This window comes from Coregonus clupeaformis, unplaced genomic scaffold (genome assembly GCF_020615455.1).
Source record: "Coregonus clupeaformis isolate EN_2021a unplaced genomic scaffold, ASM2061545v1 scaf0240, whole genome shotgun sequence".
Classification (NCBI taxonomy): domain Eukaryota; kingdom Metazoa; phylum Chordata; class Actinopteri; order Salmoniformes; family Salmonidae; genus Coregonus; species Coregonus clupeaformis.
Window position 1 is genome coordinate 305,001 of NW_025533695.1, and position 15,198 is coordinate 320,198.

Sequence of the window (15,198 nt, forward strand, 5' to 3'; positions counted from 1 at the left end):
TGTTGTGTAGTGTGGTGTTGTGTAGTGTGGTGTGAGGTGTGGTGTGTGTGGTGTTGTGTAGTGTGGTGTGTGTGGTGTTGTGTAGTGTGGTGTGAGGTGTGTGGTGTAGTGTGGTGTTGTGTAGTGTGGTGTGGTGTGTGTGGTGTGTGTCTCTTGAATAACACAGGAAGACATTTTAATGTAGTTAGGGTTACGCTCATGAAAATAATGTGGTTCCTCCGGTAAATGCAATGATATGAATATAATTTAACGATAATGGACATCATACATTATTGATTGTATTGAAACCTCGTTGTGTTCTGGCTTTGGGCCAATAGTGTGTCGAGGCGGCGGGAGGGAGTGATGACGCGAAGACGACTGTGGTGGAGAGTGTTCAACTTCAGGATCATGGAGAGATCTGTCCCTAGTCTACAGCGGCAAAGGACATGAGAGAGAGAGAGAGAGAGACAGAGAGAGAGAGAGACAGAGAGAGAGAGAGACAGAGACAGAGAGAGAGAGAGAGAGAGAGAGAGAGAGACAGAGAGAGAGAGAGGGAGAGAGAGAGAGACAGAGACAGAGAGAGAGAGAGAGACAGAGAGAGAGAGAGAGAGAGAGAGAGAGAGAGAGAGAGAGAGAGAGAGGGAGAGAGAGAGACAGAGACAGAGAGAGAGAGAGAGAGAGAGAGAGAGAGAGAGAGAGAGAGAGAGAGAGAGAGAGAGAGAGAGAGACAGAGAGAGAGAGAGACAGAGAGAGAGAGAGAGAGAGAGACAGAGACAGAGAGAGAGAGAGAGAGAGAGAGAGAGAGAGAGAGAGAGAGAGAGAGAGAGAGAGAGAGAGAGAGAGAGAGAGTGTGTTCAGTGGTGTTGTGTGGATGCTCCAGCGTCTGCCAAACATAGTTTAGGCTACTGTTGTCGTGCCAAGAAGCGATAGATAGTCTTTGTTTGACGGCAACAACTGAACAAATCCTATTAATGATCTACAATCCTTTTACAGATAGACAGACAGACCTGCCGACACACACACACACACACACACACACACACACACACACACACACACACACACACACACACACACACACACACACACACACACACACACACACACACACACACACACACACACACACACACACACACACACAGACACACACAGACACACTCGATCGCACGCACGCCACACACACACACACACACACACACACACACACACACACACACACACACACACACACACAGACACACACAGACACACTCGAACGCACGCACACACACACACAGACATACACTGCTCCAGTGTTATGAAGGATATAGCATAGATTTGGAATGAGAATTCTAGAATGGCCATCAACCTTCTTATGATTGGATAAAGGTCAGCCATTTTGGTCAGGGAGTTGTTCAACCATGGTTTGCCAGTGCTGTGGTAAAATATTGTGTAAAATAATGAATGTGAAGAATTTATCTGCACTGTATGTGTGTTAGCTAGCTAGCCAGACCGTTTTAGAGGAATGATTCCAATTAACTGCCAATATGCCAACATTCCATTTAAACAACGCATTCAATCCACAGCCATACCCTGTCTGAAATCAGTTAATGATAGGACTAAGACAAGTTGTAAAAGCAAGAAGTACTGATATTGTGTCATATAATAGCACTCACAGCTTTCTAAGAAAAATGAAATTGAGATATTTGTATATTTGTGGTCTGTTTATATATATTCTAGAGGTTATTTATACAGCAAATGTGTATAAACCCCATATAAACTGTATTTATAATTATATGACAATATTTTAGGTTGACAATAATTATATTACACAATTTCTGATACATCCCGTCTAACTTTTATTGACCTCCATAGTAAAATCAGGATTCTGCCTCTACTGCCATTCATACCAATTAGACCGGTTTGGATTTCTCCCTGACCAAGATGGCTGCCATTTTCACCCCGTTTCTGGAACCTTGAGGGTTTATGACAATGCCCCCTCTAGTCATTTAATAGGATCTCTATGGGCTGTAGCCCTATGATGCAATTAAGCCATAAGGCCCGAGGAGGTGTGGTATATGGTCAATATACCACGGCTAAGGGCTGTTCTTAAGCACGACACAACGCGGAGTGCCTGGATACAGCCCTTAGCCGTGGTATATTGGCCATATACCACAAACCCCCGAGGTGCCTTATTGCTATTCTAAACTGGTTACCAACGTAATTAGAGCAGTACAAATAAATATGTTGTCTTACCCGTGGTATACGGTCTGATATACCACGGCTGTCAGCCAATCAGCATTCAGGGCTCGAACCACCCAGTTTATAATTGATTGTAAATCACATGATTACATTTTTTATTTAACATGAACATTCCCACAGCATATGGCCTAATGCATTTTAAATTCTCTTTACGTTTTAGATATTTATTCGATATAGAAATGCTGAGCATAATAGTTTTTATCACTGGCAAAAATTATTTCTAAACCTAAATGCCCTCTCCAAGGGCAGAGCAGCGCCTGTGCTGTGAAAAGGCACCAAATCGGGCAACGCACTCCCTTCCTCACCTTGTACCACTCCCTTCCCTTCCCCACCTTGGTACCACTCCCTTCCCTTCCCCACCTTGTACCACTGTGTCCAGGAGAGACACGAACAACAAGAGACAAGATGCACGTTCATGGTAATGTTTAACAACGTAAACAAATTGTATTTTAAACAGTAATACATATCTATAGTTGATGTAGCCTATTTCATAAACTTTTGGGATGTTTTCAACTTTGGACCAAACAAACATACAACAATGGAGACCGTTTAGCGCGGCTAACTGGAACAATGGAAGGGCTAATGAGAAATGTGCAGTGCTTAATATGTAAATTGGGAGGTGTCGGAAAACAAAAAGTGTCCTCAATTCTTAGAATATCAGGCACGTTTTCACATTATGTTTTTTTTAGGGGGCAGGAGAATTACAGACGAGTCAACTTTGAATTAACTCTGATTGCTTTAATTCACATTTGTTACATTTGCAAACAAGTGAACATTATTATTTTTCATACCACGAGAGGTACCGGATCCTGGCAAATGGGTTCTGGAAGGAAACAGTCCAAAGCTGAGAGGTGCCGGGTCTTGTTTCAGGGCAGCATCTGGCTCAAATGAAGCCCTGGAAAATGTGTCGAATCAGTGGAGGAATGTTGTGTTCTCCACTACAACTCAACATATTACAAACAAAATATACAAACTCTCCGATCAAAGATAATGACGTATACAATTCATCTCTTTAAATAGGACTTATCTGGTTTCCCCTTTGAAATCAACCACCATCACTCGAGTACAGTATGTCTTTATGGTAGAACCTAGACCCTACCTGTAACATTCACTACAGTATATTTACGGTAGAACCTAGACCCTACCTGTAACATTCACTACAGTATCTTTATGGTAGAACCTAGACCCTACCTGTAACATTCACTACTGTATCTTTATGGTAGAACCTAGACCCTACCTGTAACATTCACTACAGTATCTTTACGGTAGAACCTAGACCCTACCTGTAACATTCACTACAGTATCTTTATGGTAGAACCTAGACCCTACCTGTAACATTCACTACAGTATCTTTATGGTAGAACCTAGACCCTACCTGTAACATTCACTACAGTATCTTTATGGTAGAACCTAGACCCTACCTGTAACATTCACTACAGTATCTTTACGGTAGAACCTAGACCCTACCTGTAACATTCACTACAGTATCTTTATGGTAGAACCTAGACCCTACCTGTAACATTCACTACAGTATCTTTATGGTAGAACCTAGACCCTACCTGTAACATTCACTACAGTATCTTTATGGTAGAACCTAGACCCTACCTGTAACATTCACTACAGTATCTTTATGGTAGAACCTAGACCCTACCTGTAACATTCACTACAGTATCTTTATGGTAGAACCTAGACCCTACCTGTAACATTCACTACAGTATCTTTATGGTAGAACCTAGACCCTACCTGTAACATTCACTACAGTATCTTTATGGTAGAACCTAGACCCTACCTGTAACATTCACTACAGTATCTTTATGGTAGAACCTAGACCCTACCTGTAACATTCACTACAGGATCTTTATGGTAGAACCTAGATCCTACCTGTAACATTCACTACAGTATCTTTACGGTAGAACCTAGACCCTACCTGTAACATTCACTACAGTATCTTTATGGTAGAACCTAGACCCTACCTGTAACATTCACTACAGTATCTTTATGGTAGAACCTAGACCCTACCTGTAACATTCACTACAGTATCTTTATGGTAGAACCTAGACCCTACCTGTAACATTCACTACAGTATCTTTACGGTAGAACCTAGACCCTACCTGTAACATTCACTACAGTATCTTTACGGTAGAACCTAGACCCTGCCTGTAACATTCACTACAGTATCTTTATGGTAGAACCTAGACCCTACCTGTAACATTCACTACAGTATCTTTATGGTAGAACCTAGACCCTACCTGTAACATTCACTACAGTATCTTTATGGTAGAACTCTACCTGTAACATTAACTACAGTATCTTTATGGTAGAACCTAGACCCTACCTGTAACATTCACTACAGTATCTTTATGGTAGAACCTAGACCCTACCTGTAACATTCACTACAGTATCTTTATGGTAGAACCTAGACCCTACCTGTAACATTCACTACAGTATCTTTATGGTAGAACCTAGACCCTACCTGTAACATTCACTACAGTATCTTTATGGTAGAACCTAGACCCTACCTGTAACATTCACTACAGTATCTTTATGGTAGAACCTAGACCCTACCTGTAACATTCACTACAGTATCTTTATGGTAGAACCTAGACCCTACCTGTAACATTCACTACAGTATCTTTACGGTAGAACCTAGACCCTACCTGTAACATTCACTACAGTATCTTTATGGTAGAACCTAGACCCTACCTGTAACATTCACCACAGTATCTTTATGGTAGAACCTAGACCCTACCTGTAACATTCACTACATTATCTTTATGGTAGAACCTAGACCCTACCTGTAACATTCACTACAGTATCTTTATGGTAGAACCTAGACCCTACCTGTAACATTCACTACATTATCTTTACGGTAGAACCTAGACCCTACCTGTAACATTCACTACATTATCTTTACGGTAGAACCTAGACCCTACCTGTAACATTCACTACATTATCTTTACGGTAGAACCTAGACCCTACCTGTAACATTCACTACAGTATCTTTATGGTAGAACCTAGACCCTACCTGTAACATTCACTACAGTATCTTTATGGTAGAACCTAGACCCTACCTGTAACATTCACTACAGTATCTTTACGGTAGAACCTAGACCCTACCTGTAACATTCACTACAGTATCTTTATGGTAGAACCTAGACCCTACCTGTAACATTCACTACAGTATCTTTATGGTAGAACCTAGACCCTACCTGTAACATTCACTACAGTATCTTTATGGTAGAACCTAGACCCTACCTGTAACATTCACTACAGTATCTTTATGGTAGAACTCTACCTGTAACATTCACTACAGTATCTTTATGGGAGAACCTAGACCCTACCTGTAACATTCACTACAGTATCTTTATGGTAGAACCTAGACCCTACCTGTAACATTCACTACAGTATCTTTATGGTAGAACCTAGACCCTACCTGTAACATTCACTACAGTATCTTTATGGTAGAACCTAGACCCTACCTGTAACATTCACTACAGTATCTTTATGGTAGAACCTAGACCCTACCTGTAACATTTACTACAGTATCTTTATGGTAGAACCTAGACCCTACCTGTAACATTCACTACATTATCTTTATGGTAGAACCTAGACCCTACCTGTAACATTCACTACAGTATCTTTACGGTAGAACCTAGACCCTACCTGTAACATTCACTACAGTATCTTTATGGTAGAACCTAGACCCTACCTGTAACATTCACTACAGTATCTTTACGGTAGAACCTAGACCCTACCTGTAACATTCACTACAGTATCTTTATGGTAGAACCTAGACCCTACCTGTAACATTCACTACAGTATCTTTATGGTAGAACCTAGACCCTACCTGTAACATTCACTACAGTATCTTTATGGTAGAACCTAGACCCTACCTGTAACATTCACTACAGTATCTTTATGGTAGAACCTAGACCCTACCTGTAACATTCACTACATTATCTTTATGGTAGAACCTAGACCCTACCTGTAACATTCACTACAGTATCTTTACGGTAGAACCTAGACCCTACCTGTAACATTCACTACAGTATCTTTATGGTAGAACCTAGACCCTACCTGTAACATTCACTACAGTATCTTTATGGTAGAACCTAGACCCTACCTGTAACATTCACTACAGTATCTTTATGGTAGAACCTAGACCCTACCTGTAACATTCACTACAGTATCTTTATGGTAGAACCTAGACCCTACCTGTAACATTCACTACAGTATCTTTATGGTAGAACCTAGACCCTACCTGTAACATTCACTACAGTATCTTTATGGTAGAACCTAGACCCTACCTGTAACATTCACTACAGTATCTTTATGGTAGAACCTAGACCCTACCTGTAACATTCACTACAGTATCTTTATGGTAGAACCTAGACCCTACCTGTAACATTCACTACAGTATCTTTATGGTAGAACCTAGACCCTACCTGTAACATTCACTACAGTATCTTTACGGTAGAACCTAGACCCTACCTGTAACATTCACTACAGTATCTTTATGGTAGAACCTAGACCCTACCTGTAACATTCACTACAGTATCTTTATGGTAGAACCTAGACCCTACCTGTAACATTCACTACAGTATCTTTATGGTAGAACCTAGACCCTACCTGTAACATTCACTACAGTATCTTTATGGTAGAACCTAGACCCTACCTGTAACATTCACTACAGTATCTTTATGGTAGAACCTAGACCCTACCTGTAACATTCACTACAGTATCTTTATGGTAGAACCTAGACCCTACCTGTAACATTCACTACAGTATCTTTATGGTAGAACCTAGACCCTACCTGTAACATTCACTACAGTATCTTTACGGTAGAACCTAGACCCTACCTGTAACATTCACTACATTATCTTTATGGTAGAACCTAGACCCTACCTGTAACATTCACTACAGTATCTTTATGGTAGAACCTAGACCCTACCTGTAACATTCACTACAGTATCTTTATGGTAGAACCTAGACCCTACCTGTAACATTCACTACAGTATCTTTATGGTAGAACCTAGACCCTACCTGTAACATTCACTACAGTATCTTTATGGTAGAACCTAGACCCTACCTGTAACATTCACTACAGTATCTTTATGGTAGAACCTAGACCCTACCTGTAACATTCACTACAGTATCTTTATGGTAGAACCTAGACCCTACCTGTAACATTCACTACAGTATCTTTATGGGAGAACCTAGACCCTACCTGTAACATTCACTACACTATCTTTACGGTAGAACCTAGACCCTACCAGTAACATTCACTACAGTATATTTACGGTAGAACCTAGACCCTACCTGTAACATTCACTACAGTATCTTTATGGTAGAACCTAGACCCTACCTGTAACATTCACTACAGTATCTTTATGGTAGAACCTAGACCCTACCTGTAACATTCACTACAGTATCTTTATGGTAGAACCTAGACCCTACCTGTAACATTCACTACAGTATCTTTATGGTAGAACCTAGACCCTACCTGTAACATTCACTACAGTATCTTTATGGTAGAACCTAGACCCTACCTGTAACATTCACTACAGTATCTTTATGGTAGAACCTAGACCCTACCTGTAACATTCACTACAGTATCTTTATGGTAGAACCTAGACCCTACCTGTAACATTCACTACAGTATCTTTATGGTAGAACCTAGACCCTACCTGTAACATTCACTACAGTATCTTTATGGTAGAACCTAGACCCTACCTGTAACATTCACTACAGTATCTTTATGGTAGAACCTAGACCCTACCTGTAACATTCACTACAGTATCTTTATGGTAGAACCTAGACCCTACCTGTAACATTCACTACAGTATCTTTATTGTAGAACCTAGACCCTACCTGTAACATTCACTACAGTATCTTTATGGTAGAACCTAGACCCTACCTGTAACATTCACTACAGTATCTTTATGGTAGAACCTAGACCCTACCTGTAACATTCACTACAGTATCTTTATGGTAGAACCTAGACCCTACCTGTAACATTCACTACATTATCTTTATGGTAGAACCTAGACCCTACCTGTAACATTCACTACAGTATCTTTATGGTAGAACCTAGACCCTACCTGTAACATTCACTACAGTATCTTTATGGTAGAACCTAGACCCTACCTGTAACATTCACTACAGTATCTTTATGGTAGAACCTAGACCCTACCTGTAACATTCACTACATTATATTTATGGTAGAACCTAGACCCTACCTGTAACATTCACTACATTATCTTTATGGTAGAACCTAGACCCTACCTGTAACATTCACTACATTATCTTTATGGGAGAGTAGGAGTTAAGCCAACCCGTAGTAAGGCCTTCATGAGTAGAGACCTGTATTGTCTCTATATTATATTCCCAGAGTCCACCCTACCTGGACCATGTCCGTAGAGTTGATCCAACCCGTATTAAGACCTGTATGTCTTATTTCATAAGAGGATCTCTATGGTAAGAGTTGAGTAGGACCCCCACCCTTTGTACCGTAACAGCAGAGTTGATCCAACCCGTATTAATGCTTTTACCAGTCTATATCTTTCTAGCCTGTACAGACATTGTTTTTTTTGCGAACAGTAAGAAACAGTTTCAACGTTTTACGCGCCGTGTCGCGATATTCAAGTGTGTTAACTTCTGTGCAGCGTGAGTCGGGGGAGGTGACATGATGCAGAACAGACTCCCCCAGTGAGTTCAGGACAGACTAGAGCCAGTATGAGTCGGGGAGGTGACATGATGCAGAACAGACTCCCCCAGTGAGTTCAGGACAGACTAGAGCCAGTATGAGTCGGGGAGGTAACATGATGCGGACCAGACTCCCCCAGTGAGTTCAGGACAGGCTAGAGCCAGTATGAGTCGGGGAGGTAACATGATGCGGACCAGACTCCCCAGACTAGAGCCAGTATGAGTCGGGAGGTAACATGATGCGGACCAGACTCCCCAGACTAGAGCCAGTATGAGTCGGGAGGTAACATGATGCGGACCAGACTCCCCCAGTGAGTTCAGGACAGGCTAGAGCCAGTATGAGTCGGGGGGTAACATGATGCGGACCAGACTCCCCAGACTAGAGCCAGTATGAGTCGGGGGGTAACATGATGCGGACCAGACTCCCCAAGTGAGTTCAGGACAGACTAGAGCCAATATGAGTCGGGGGGTAACATGATGCGGACCAGACTCCCCAAGTGAGTTCAGGACAGACTAGAGCCAGTATGAGTCGGGGAGGTAACATGATGCAGAACAGACTCCCCAGACTAGAGCCAGTATGAGTCGGGGAGGTAACATGATGTGGACCAGACTCCCCAAGTGAGTTCAGGACAGACTAGAGCCAGTATGAGTCGGGGAGGTAACATGATGCGGACCAGACTCCCCAGACTAGAGCCAGTATGAGTCGGGGAGGTAACATGATGCGGACCAGACTCCCCCAGTGAGTTCAGGACAGACTAGAGCCAGTATGAGTCGGGGGGGTAACATGATGCGGACCAGACTCCCCCAGTGAGTTCAGGACAGACTAGAGCCAGTATGAGTCGGGGAGGTAACATGATGCGGACCAGACTCCCCCAGTGAGTTCAGGACAGGCTAGAGCCAGTATGAGTCGGGAGGTAACATGATGCGGACCAGACTCCCGGGGCAGACTAGAGCCAGTATGAGTCGGGAGGTAACATGATGCGGACCAGACTCCCCCAGTGAGTTCAGGACAGACTAGAGCCAGTATGAGTCGGGAGGTAACGTGATGCGGACCAGACTCCCCAGACTAGAGCCAGTATGAGTCGGGGGGTAACATGATGCGGACCAGACTCCCCCAGACTAGAGCCAGTATGAGTCGGGGAGGTAACATGATGCGGACCAGACTCCCCCAGTGAGTTCAGGACAGGCTAGAGCCAGTATGAGTCGGGGAGGTAACATGATGCGGACCAGACTCCCAGGAGTTCAGGCAGACTAGAGCCAGTATGAGTCGGGAGGTAACGTGATGCGGACCAGACTCCCCCAGTGAGTTCAGGACAGACTAGAGCCAGTATGAGTCGGGGAGGTAACATGATGCGGACCAGACTCCCCAGACTAGAGCCAGTATGAGTCGGGGAGGTAACATGATGCAGACCAGACTCCCCCAGTGAGTTCAGGACAGACTAGAGCCAGTATGAGTCGGGGAGGTAACATGATGCGGACCAGACTCCCCAGACTAGAGCCAGTATGAGTCGGGAGGTAACATGATGCGGACCAGACTCCCCCAGTGAGTTCAGGACAGGCTAGAGCCAGTATGAGTCGGGAGGTAACATGATGCGGATCAGACTCCCCCAGTGAGTTCAGGACAGACTAGAGCCAGTATGAGTCGGGGGGTAACATGATGCGGATCAGACTCCCCCAGTGAGTTCAGGACAGACTAGAGCCAGTATGAGTCGGGAGGTAACATGATGCGGACCAGACTCCCCCAGTGAGTTCAGGACAGACTAGAGCCAGTATGAGTCGGGGGGAGGTAACATGATGCGGACCAGACTCCCCCAGTGAGTTCAGGACAGACTAGAGCCAGTATGAGTCGGGGAGGTAACATGATGCAGACCAGACTCCCCCAGTGAGTTCAGGACAGACTAGAGCCAGTATGAGTCGGGAGGTAACATGATGCGGACCAGACTCCCCAGACTAGAGCCAGTATGAGTAGGGAGGTAACATGATGCGGACCAGACTCCCCAGACTAGAGCCAGTATGAGTCGGGGAGGTAACATGATGCGGACCAGACTCCCCAGACTAGAGCCAGTATGAGTCGGGAGGTAACGTGATGCGGACCAGACTCCCCAGACTAGAGCCAGTATGAGTGGGGAGGTAACATGATGCGGACCAGACTCCCCAGACTAGAGCCAGTATGAGTGGGGGGGTAACATGATGCGGACCAGACTCCCCAGACTAGAGCCAGTATGAGTCGGGAGGTAACGTGATGCGGACCAGACTCCCCAGACTAGAGCCAGTATGAGTCGGGAGGTAACGTGATGCGGACCAGACTCCCCAGACTAGAGCCAGTATGAGTGGGGGGGTAACATGATGCGGACCAGACTCCCCAGACTAGAGCCAGTATGAGTCGGGAGGTAACATGATGCAGACCAGACTCCCCCAGTGAGTTCAGGACAGACTAGAGCCAGTATGAGTCGGGAGGTAACATGATGCGGACCAGACTCCCCAGACTAGAGCCAGTATGAGTCGGGAGGTAACATGATACGGAACAGACTCCCCCAGTGAGTTCAGGACAGGCTAGAGCCAGTATGAGTCGAGGGGGTAACGTGATGCGGACCAGACTCCCCAGACTAGAGCCAGTATGAGTCGGGGGGGTAACGTGATGCGGACCAGACTCCCCAGACTAGAGCCAGTATGAGTCGGGAGGTAACATGATACAGAACAGACTCCCAGTGCAGGCTAAGTGGAGCAGGGACAGTGCATTTTATTTCACCTTTATTTAAACCAGATTAAGCCAGTTGAGAACAAGTTCTCATTTACAACTGCGACCTGGCCAAGATAAAGCAAAGCAGTGCGATTAAAAACAACAACACAGAGTTACATATGGGGTAAAACAAAACGTACAGTCAAAAAATACAACAGAAAATATATATACAGTGTGTGCGGATGTAGCAAGTTATGGAGGTAAGGCAATAAATAGGCCATAGTGCAAAATAGTTACAATTTCGTATTAACACTGGAGTGATAGATGTGCAGAAGATGATGTGCAAATAGAGATACTGGGGTGCAAATGAGCAAAATAAATAACAATATGGGGATGAGGTAGTTGGGTGGGCTAATTACAGAATGGCTGTGTACAGGTGCAGTGATCGGTAAGGTGCTCTGACAACTGATGCTTAAAGTTAGTGAGGGAGATAAGAGTCTCCAGCTTCAGAGATTTTTGCAATTCGTTCCAGTCATTAGCAGCAGAGAACTGGAAGGAATGGCGGCCAAAGGAGGTGTTGGCTTTTGGGGATGACCAGTGAGAGATATACCTGCTGGAGCGCAGACTACGGGTGGGTGTTGCTATGGTGACCAGTGAGCTAAGATAAGGTGGTCCTCCTATAGCTTTCACGCTATAAAAGGCGGACATCGGCCGCGCTGATAGACAGAGTGGATCCGTGAGACACATTTGACAGAGAGCACTGGAAAGTAACAAAAATGTACCGAACCGTATTAAGGCCTGTGCTAGTGGATCTAGTAACCTAGGCCCTACCTGGAATATCTCAGTAGTAGTAGTCTAGGAGTTGATCTAAGCCGTATTAAGGCCTGTGCTAGTGGATCTAGTAACCTAGGCCCTACCTGGAATATCTCAGTAGTAGTCTAGGAGTTGATCTAAGCCGTATTAAGGCCTGTGCTAGTGGATCTAGTAACCTAGGCCCTACCTGGAATATCTCAGTAGTGGTCTAGGAGTTGATCTAAGCCGTATTAAGGCCTGTGCTAGTGGATCTAGTAACCTAGGCCCTACCTGGAATATCTCAGTAGTAGTCTAGGAGTTGATCTAAGCCGTATTAAGGCCTGTGCTAGTGGATCTAGTAACCTAGGCCCTACCTGGAATATCTCAGTAGTAGTCTAGGAGTTGATCTAAGCCGTATTAAGGCCTGTGCTAGTGGATCTAGTAACCTAGGCCCTACCTGGAATATCTCAGTAGAGTGGTCTAGGAGTTGATCTAAGCCGTATTAAGGCCTGTGCTAGTGGATCTAGTAACCTAGGCCCTACCTGGAATATCTCAGTAGTAGTCTAGGAGTTGATCTAAGCCGTATTAAGGCCTGTATGCGTGAACAGGCCTCGACAGTGTTCTCAGAATAGGACTACCTCTCTCTCTCTCTCTCTCTCTCTCTCTCTCTCTCTCTCTCTCTCTCTCTCTCTCTCTCTCTCTCTCTCTCTCTCTCTCTCTCTCTCTCTCTCACCCGCTCTCTCTCTCTCTCTCTCTCTCTATCTCTCTCAGCCTCAACAGTGCATATGAACCATATTGTCAACCATGTGTTTTCTCCACTCAATCATTCACACCCTAATGCTCAGAACACCTGGTTCAGGGGATGTGTGTGTTCAGTCTCCTATACATTATCCATAGGTCCCTGGCTAGCCTGCTGGCCCTCCCTCTGCACTGCCAAAACTCTAACACACACACACACACACACACTGAGCCCGTGTTCTGTCCGTCGGAGCGAACAAGCGAGGTCCCGGTGGACCAGTGGTGATGATGTCACCCTGTTCTTCTGCTCTGGTTGCTGTGTAACACACACAAACACACACGCACGCACACACACACACACACACACACACACACACACACACACACACACACACACACACACACACACACACACATACACCTTAACGAGCGGAGGACCACTTATTTTGTCCCTTCTGGGGCGCTCACCCCCTTGAGAGAACACACACACACACAAACACACAGACACATACACATACACACACACACAACACACACATACATACACACAAACACACAGACACACACATTTTTATATTTTTTTAAACTGAGATATTGTATTTCCTTCTATTTGAGTGATAGATTCTGAAAGGAATCTCTCTCTCTGTTTCTCTCTCTATCTGTTTCTCTCTCCGTCTTTCTGTCTCTCTCTGTCTCTCTCTCTCTTTCGCTCTCACTCTCACGCTCTCTCTCGCTCTCACTCTCACGCTCTCGCTCTCTCTCTCTCTCTCTCTCTCTCTCTCTCTCTCTCTCTCTCTCTCTCTCTCTCTCTCTCTCTCTCTCTCTCTCTCTCTCGCTCTCTCGCTCTCCATGTCTCTTTCTCTGGAACCCTTTGTTGTTCTGGAGGCAGAGGCTGAGTCCCAAATGGCACCCTATTCCCTATATAGTGCACTGCTTTTGATAGAGAAGTCCATAAGGCTCTGGTCAAAAGTAGTGCACTATATATAGGGAATTGGGTGCCATTTGGACTAGAGCCAGTGTTGAGCTGCATCGGTGCTCTGCGTAAAGCTACACAAGTGGTAGAACGAGTGAGAGCAGAGATCTAACCCACTGCATTGTCTGACAGAACAGTGTAGTGGACTGTTCTGAACCTGATATGATGTTTTTATGGTATAATGATGTCATGCCATAGTGTTGTGAGGACAGAGGAAGAGTTAAGAGATGAGTGGTTTGGGGCCATGAAGTCTACATTCCATTATGTCAAAGTAGATTAGTGATGGTTAGGATAGCATGAGTGAAGTTTAGGATACTGACTTGGGGTAAAGAGTGATGAACATCAAAGACAGGGAGCGCCCATGGAGACTTGCCAGATGTATGCCAGGAAGATGGTAACAGAAGGGTATATAAGGTAGAGTGTCTTCTTTGTTCAAGTTAGTTCAACTGACGAAGGGCAAAGCCATGTCCGTTGGTTAGATGAACCCACGAGCTCGTGATTCAATAAATACTTGGTATGAAATCTCCACAGAATGTCTAAGAATATCCTTGCATCCTTGATTCTTTGATACATGAGAAACTCATCATAACAATCAATAACCTTTAATAGAAACTTCTAGGCTGTTGGCTGTCGTCCGATCCGCTACCCTTCTGCCTCATTCCCCTTCATTTACATTTAAAAGCATTGGATTGGTTTAGACTGAGTTTCTTACACTTGTTTTACACCAATCCAGTGCCTCTAAATCTACGCTGAACTAAATTATAAACGCAGCGTGTGAAGAGACAGGATGTGATGTCATGGATATACAGGGAGGAGTATATACAGTATCTACACTGAACAACAATATAAACGCAGCATGTGAAGTGTTGGTACCCATGTTTCATGAGCTGAAATAAAAGATCCCAGACATTTTCCATATGCACAAAAAAGCTTATTTCTCTCAAATGTTGTGCACAAATTTGTTTACATCCCTGTTGGTGAGCATTTCTCCTTTGCCAAGATCCATTCATCCACCTGACAGGTGTGGCATGTCAAGGAGCTGATTAAACAGCCTGATCATTACACAGGTGCACCTTGTGCTGGGGAC

General features: G+C 44.4%; 1 protein-coding gene across 1 annotated transcript in view; it reads left to right on the forward strand.

The window, feature by feature from the left end:
- LOC121560377 (glutamate receptor ionotropic, NMDA 2A-like) overlaps positions 1-15,198 on the forward strand; it is a gene marked incomplete at its 3' end in the record, with an annotated part of 206,827 nt that overhangs the window by 13,454 nt on the left and 178,175 nt on the right. The window lies entirely within an intron of this gene.